This window comes from Triticum dicoccoides, chromosome 1A, assembly GCF_002162155.2.
Source record: "Triticum dicoccoides isolate Atlit2015 ecotype Zavitan chromosome 1A, WEW_v2.0, whole genome shotgun sequence".
Lineage (NCBI taxonomy): Eukaryota > Viridiplantae > Streptophyta > Magnoliopsida > Poales > Poaceae > Triticum > Triticum dicoccoides.
This window is the reverse complement of record NC_041380.1, coordinates 404,603,287-404,610,941: the sequence shown is the minus strand read 5'-3', so window position 1 is coordinate 404,610,941 and position 7,655 is coordinate 404,603,287.

Below are 7,655 nucleotides of genomic sequence, written 5' to 3'. Positions count from 1 at the left end.
TTTTTCAAATTCATGGGATGTCTGCCAAGCGTTCACTGTGCCGGGTATGGACAGCAGGTAGCATGTCGGGATGTAGAGGCGTTGAACGGGGCCCTGCTAGTGAGAGGAGATGATGGCTCTGAGGAGATCAAATTCAGGAATGACAGATATTTGACGACAGTCGAGATTGAGGGGTGCGGTGCGCCATAGAGGGCGCCACCGAGTCGAGAGGACTTGTGTGCGGCAGCAATCCTTGGTGGGGAGAAGCGAGATGATCTCCTCAAGGATGACGTCTGGGAGATCGCTGATGCGGTCCACCAAAGATTCTACCGGTTCCTCAGATCCGGGTGGGGGGAGGCTCACCTCTTCTCCCCGCGTTGCCGAGTGCGGGATCTACAACCTGCGTCGCCACTAGCGGGAGCCTCATCTTCTTGGCGCTGGGGCCAGCCGACTCCATTTTCCTTGCGGGCGTCGCGTCGAGCTCACGAGTTTGACCAGAGTAGCCAGAGACGAGCAAAGTGGCAGTGTGAATGGGGAAGAAGGAGGGTTGGGCTTTCTATACGAGTGGAAGAAGAGGATCAGGCGTTTTTTATGCGAGTGAGGAAGAAGGTGAGCGCGGGCTTTCTGGATGAATGAGGAAGATGGGGAGCCTTGGGAATTGGGGGGAGGCGAAAACGGGAGAGTCCATCGAGCTGCAGTATAAGTGGAAGCGAGGAGGAAGGAGGGTTTTTCTGGGATCACCCCCTCTTCAAGAAATATGGGCTTCTCCTCACAAAAAACAAATGTGCTTTAAGATGGATAGGCTTTTGTATCGGCCCAGTCGGCTACCCGTGTTTAGTACTGGAGGGCCATGTGCTAGAGGCAGCCCGAGACACTCTCCAGCTTATTGCCCATTCGAAAGAAAAAAAAGAGACGTGTCGGTGCAACAGACCCCGGGTATGTTGCCCAACTGTGCAGAGGCACAAGATGAAGATTAAAGCACCACTTGAGCCAGAGGTCAAAGATCCAAGAGACTTGAAGAACCAACATCCAGCTCAGAGAGATCAGGATCGAACCAAGGGAACAAGATATCGGCAAGAGAAGGGCCTCCCTCGCCGGGTAGGCGAGCCCGGCAAGGGGCCAGGCCACAACCTAAAGCAAGCAACCAAGACTCCCCAATAGCGCCTACCGGGGCTTGCGGGGCCTGAACCACCCCGCCTACTATGCGAATACAACCCACATCGTCAATCAGTGCAGTGTCAAGCCGCAAGGTGATTAAGTGGTAGCATTTGCCACATGGCAGCCATCTCCTACAGAAGAAACCCACAGGTGACACCCGTCCAGCGACGTGTTAAGAGAATAGGTGCGGAGCTGGCGAGATAAGCCCGGCAGGCCTTGCCGAGCAGCTAGTGATGTGACACTGAGCGGTGCATTTAATGTGCCCTGCCAGCCCGCAGAGTTAGGTATGATAGCACTATTTGCTATCATATCAGTGGGTAATTACTGTTTTGCCACTATGGTAACCCCTTAATCTATAAAAGGAGACCCATGGAAATCGTAGGAGGGGGTTAGAGGGTTGGAAACTTGACAAACCCAAGCCACCATATGCTTGTGGTCACCGTAGCCCTGAGGCAGGCCTTGCCGGGCAAGTGTACCAGACGCCACCATGTTCATTTCCAACATCAATCCACCAAAGAAGGAGTAGGGTCTTATGCCTCGCGGCGGCCCGAACCTGGGTAAATTGCTTGTGTGCTCTCTGTAGTGATGTCGTGCGCTCGTCTGCTCTTTGTGCAACGCGACGTCCCCCGCCGAACCAGCTAGGGGCCGCCCGGTCCCATAGGTGGCCGCGGATACCCCATGACATCTTTGGCGCGCCAGGTAGGGGTCCTCGCTTGTGCAAAACCTGAAAGCATGCACAACTGATATGTCCATTTTGCATCATGCTTTTATATCGATATTTATTGCATTATGGACTGTTATTTCGCTTTATGTCACAATACTTATGGCTATTCTCTCTTATTTTACAAGGTTTACATAAGGAGGAGAATGCCGGCAGCTGGAATTCTGGGCTGGAAAAGGAGCAAATATTAGAGACCTATTCTGCGCAACTCCAAAAGTCCAACTCCACGGAACATCTTAAAATAAATAAAGAAAAATCCTCGTCAAAGATGAAGGCCAGGGGGCCCACACCCTGCTCACGAGGGTGGGGGTGCCCCCCCTAGGGCGCGCCCCTACCTCGTGGGCCCCCTGGTGGCTCTCCGACGCCCATCTTCTCCTATATGAAGTCTTTCGATGAGAAAAAAATAGGAAGGAACATTTCGGGACGAGACTCCGCCGCCACGAGGCGGAACCTTGGCGGATCCAATCTAGAGCTCCAGCAGAGCTGTTCTACCGGGAATACTTCCCTCCGGGAGGGGGAAATCATCACCAACGCTCCTCTCATCGGGAGAGGGAAATCTCCATCAACATCATCACCAGCACCATCTCATCTCCAAACCCTAGTTCATCTCTTGTATCCAATTCTTGTCTCAAAGTCCGGGATTGATGCTAGTAGTGTTGATTACTCCTTGTAGTTGATGCTAGTTGGTTTATTTGGTGGAAGATCATATGTTCAGATCCTATATGCATATTATTACCCCTCTGATTATGAACATGAATATGCTTTATGAGTAATTACGTTCGTTCCTGAGGACAAGGGAGAAGTCTTGCTATTAGTAGTCATGTGAATTTGGTATTCGTTTGATATTTTGATAAGATGTATGTTGTCTAGCCTCTAGTGGTGTTATGTGAACGTTGACTACATAACACTTCACCATTATTTGGGCCTAGAGGAAGGCATTGGGAAGTAATAAGTAGATGATGGGTTGCTAGAGTGACAGAATCTTAAACCCTAGTTTATGCGTTGCTTCGTAAGGGGTTGATTTGGATCCACATGTTTCATGCTATGGTTATGTTTACCTTAATACTTTTGTTGTAGTTGCGGATTCTTGCAATAGAGGTTAATCATAAGTGGGATGTTTGTTCAAGTAAGAACAGCACCCAAGCACCGGTCCACCCACATATCAAATTATCAAAGTATCGAACGTGAATCATATGAACATGATGAAAACTAGCTTGACGATATTCCCATGTGTCCTCGGGAGCGCTTTTCCTATTATAAGAGTTTGTTCCAGCTTGTCCTTTGCTACAAAAGGATTGGGCCACCTTGCTGCACTTTATTTACTTTTGTTACTTGTTGCTTGTTACAATTTATCCCATCACAAAACTATCCGTTACCACTTATTTCAGTACTTGCAGAGAATACCTTGCTGAAAACCGCTTATCATTTCCTTCTGCTCCTCGTTGGGTTCGACACTCTTACTTATCGAAAGGATTATGATAGATCCCCTATACTTGTGGGTCATCAAGACTTTTTTCTGGCACCGTTGCCGGGGAGCAATAGCGTGGGGTGAATATTCTCGTGTGTGCTAGTTTGCTTTATCACTAAGTAATTTTTATGTGCTGTTCTTAGTTGTTTTCTACCTCTAGTTATGGGTAGGAAACGCAAAATACCAAAAAAATTAGTTGTACCTACTGAACCAATGGTTGAAGAACCAATCAAAATCTATCACACTGCTGAAGCTTATTACTTGGATCATCTTCGATCCCTTTGTGCTCGTGCTGAAACCCCAACTAGCTTAGTTGAGGGCAAATCTTTAGATGAGCATGCTTGTTATGTGCGACACCGTATATCTAAAAAAGGGAAACTATTATGGAGTCAAATTCAACATTTGCAATGCTATGCTTGGAATTTATGTGAAATATATGATTTTACTTGTTGTTCTGAAAACCCTAAGAAACACCTTCCCTATCAATGTGAGTTTAGTAATAATGGAATCGTATCTTCGTATGCTAAGGGTGTTTATAATTACTATGATGTTCAACAAATTGAAGAATTTGTTGGTTTTAAGGGTGCTTTTGAAATTGCTTCTTTGATTGAAAAGTATGATGATACTCTTCACAAATCTGAAAATTTTGCCATACTTGAATATTGTTATGAGAATTATGCTTCTAATGCTTATGTTAAACTATATATTGAGGACTACTCCGCTGTCCAAGAAGAGACTAATATTTTGCAGGAGTCTATGGAAGAAGAAATTGATGAAACTGTGAGCTCATTGGATGAAAAAGATGAGGAGGAGAGCGAAGAACAAAAGTAGCAAGAGCGGATTGATCACCCGTGCCCACCTTCTAATGAGAGTAACTCTTCAACTCATACATTGTTTAATTCCCCTTCGTGCTTACCGAAGGATGATTGCTATGATGACTGTTATGATCCCATTGATTCTCTTGAAATATCCCTTTTTGATGATGCTTTCTATGCTTGTGGCCAAGATGCCAATATGAATTATGCTTATGGAGATGAACTTGCTATAGTTCCTTATGTTAAACATGAAATTGTTACTATTGCACCCACGCATGATAGTCCTATTATCTTTTTGAATTCTCCAAACTACACTATATCGGAGAAGTTTTCACTTATTAAGGATTATAATGATAGTAACTCTTCAACTCATACATTGTTTAATTCCCCTTCGTGCTTACCGAAGGATGATTGCTATGATGACTGTTATGATCCCATTGATTCTCTTGAAATATCCCTTTTTGATGATGCTTTCTATGCTTGTGGCCAAGATGCCAATATGAATTATGCTTATGGAGATGAACTTGCTATAGTTCCTTATGTTAAACATGAAATTGTTGCTATTGCACCCACGCATGATAGTCCTATTATCTTTTTGAATTCTCCAAACTACACTATATCGGAGAAGTTTTCACTTATTAAGGATTACATTGATGGGTTGCCTTTTACCGATGCACATGATGATTTTGATGAGTATAATATGCATGTGCTTTCTGCTCCTACTTGCAATTATTATGAGAGAGGAACTATATCTCCACCTCTCTATGTTTCCAATATGATAAAATTGCAAGAAACTGTTTATACTATGCATTGGCCTTTACTAGGTGTGCATGAATTGTTCTTTTATGACATGCCGATGCATAGGAAGAGAGTTAGACTTCGCCATTGCTTGATATATGTTGCTTTGTGCTCACTACTAAATGCCAAATCATTGCTAATTAAAATTGGCTTTGATATACCTTGGGATCCGGGTGGATTCACTACTTGAGCACTACATGCCTAGCTTAATGGCTTTAAAGAAAGCACTGCCAGGGAAACAACCCGAAAGTTTTAGAGAGTCATTTATTTCTGTTGAGTGCTTTTATATAGTTTAAAAACAACAAAAATAAAGAGGGGAACCCAAAACTTTTTCAAAAAGGAAAGTGAAAGTGATAGAGATGAGCATTGTGAGAATGGGGGACGTCCTTGAACTTTGTTCATGCCCATGGGAACTTTGTGAATCTTAATTACAGAAAATTTTCAACAAAAATAATTATCCCCTTGTACAATTCCATTATATTATAAAAATAATGTGCCAAGGTTTGCCTTTAGGATGTTTACATTTGCTTGATGGTTTGTACGGTGAAGGACAGAAACTATGGCTGTAGTGTGCGATTTTACATTTTTAGCTGGAACATAAAATGGTTCTGATTATTTTTGCACTGTATTTCTATACAAATTTTTTATTTTTCCTAATTTTGGAAGAATTTTTCAAGTATCAGAAGTATGGTGAATTTTCAGATTGCTACAGACTGTTCTGTTTTAGACAGATTCTGTTTTTGATGCATAGTTTGCTTGTTTTGATGAACCTATCAATATATATCAGTGGATTAAGCCATGAAAAAGTTATATTACAGTAGACACAATGCAAAAAAATATGAATTGGTTTGCAGCAGTACTTAGAGTAGTGATTTGCTTTATTATACTAACGGATCTTACCGAGTTTTCTGTTGAAGTTTTGTGTGGATGAAGTGTTCGATGATTGAGAAGGTCTTGATGTGAGAAGAAGGAAGAGAGGCAAGAGCTCAAGCTTGGGGATGCCCGAGGCACCCCAATTAAATATTCAAGGAGACTCAAGCGTCTAAGATTGGGGATGCTGGGGAGGCATCCCCTCTTTCTTCAACAAATATCGGTATGTTTTCGGATTCGTTTCGTTCATGCGATATGTGCAAGTCTTGGAGCGTCTTTTGCATTTAGGTTTTTCTTTTTCTTTTTATGCACCATGCTGGTATGATATAGTCCTTGGTTGATTTATAGAATGCTCATTGCACTTCACTTATATCTTTTGAGTATGGCTTTATAGAATGCTTCATGTGCTTCACTTATATCATTTGAAGTTTGGATTGCCTATTTCTCTTCACTTAGACAATCGCCATTTGTAGAATGCTCTTTTGCTTCACTTATATTTGTTAGCATGGGCATATCTTTTGTAGAAAGAATTAAACTCTCTTGCTTCACTTATATCTATTTAGAGAGATGACAGGAACTGGTCATTCACATGGTTAGTCATAAAATCCTACATAAACTTGTAGATCACTGAATATGATATGTTTGATTCCTTGCAATAGTTTTGCGATATAAAGATGGTGATATTAGAGTCATGCTAGTCGAGTAATTGTGAAATTGAGAAATACTTGTGTTGAGGTTTGCAAGTCCTGTAGCATGCACGTATGGTGAACCGTTATGTAACGAAGTCGGAGCATGAGGTGTTTATTGATTGTCTTCCTTATGAGTGGCGGTCGGGGACGAGCGATGGTCTTTTCCTACCAATCTATCCCCCTAGGAGCATGCGCGTAGTACTTTGTTTCGATGACTATTAGATTTTTGCAATAAGTATGTGAGTTCTTTATGACTAATGTTGAGTCCATGGATTATACGCACTCTCACCCTTCCACCATTGCTAGCCTCTCTAGTACCGCGCAACTTTCGTCGGTACCATAAACCCGCCTTATACCTTCCTCAAAACAGCCACCATACCTACCTATCATGGCATTTCCATAGCCATTCCGAGATATATTGCCATGCAACTTCCATCATCATCATATACATGACTTGAGCATTTATTGTCATATTGATTTGCATGATCGTAAGATAGCTAGCATGATGTTTTCATGGTTTGTCCGTTTTTTGATGTCATTGCTATGCTAGATCATTGCACATCCCAGTACACCGCCGGAGGCATTCATATAGAGTCATATCTTTGTTCTAGATATCGAGTTGTAATATCGAGTTGTAAGTAAATAAAAGTGTGATGATCATCATTATTAGAGCATTGCCCCAGTGAGGAAAGGATGATGGAGACTATGATTCCCCCTCAAGTCGGGATGAGACTCCGGACGAAAAAAATAATAAAAAAAAATAAAAGAGAAAGGCCAAAAAAAATAAGTCCCAAAAAAGAGAGAAAAAAAGAAAACAAAAAAATGAGAGAAAAAGAGAGAAGGGGCAATGTTACTATCCTTTTACCACACTTGTGCTTCAAAGTAGCACCATGTTCTTCATATAGAGAGTCTCTTGAGTTATCACTTTCATATACTAGTGGGAATTTTCATTATATAACTTGGCTTGTATATTCCAACAATGGGCTTCCTCAAATGCCCTAGGTCTTCATGAGCAAGCAAGTTGGATGCACACCCACTTAGTTTCAGTTTGAGCTTTCATATACTTATAGCTCTAGTGCATCCGTTGCATGGCAATCCCTACTCCTCACATTGATATCTATTAATGGGCATCTCCATAGCCCATTAATACGCCTAGT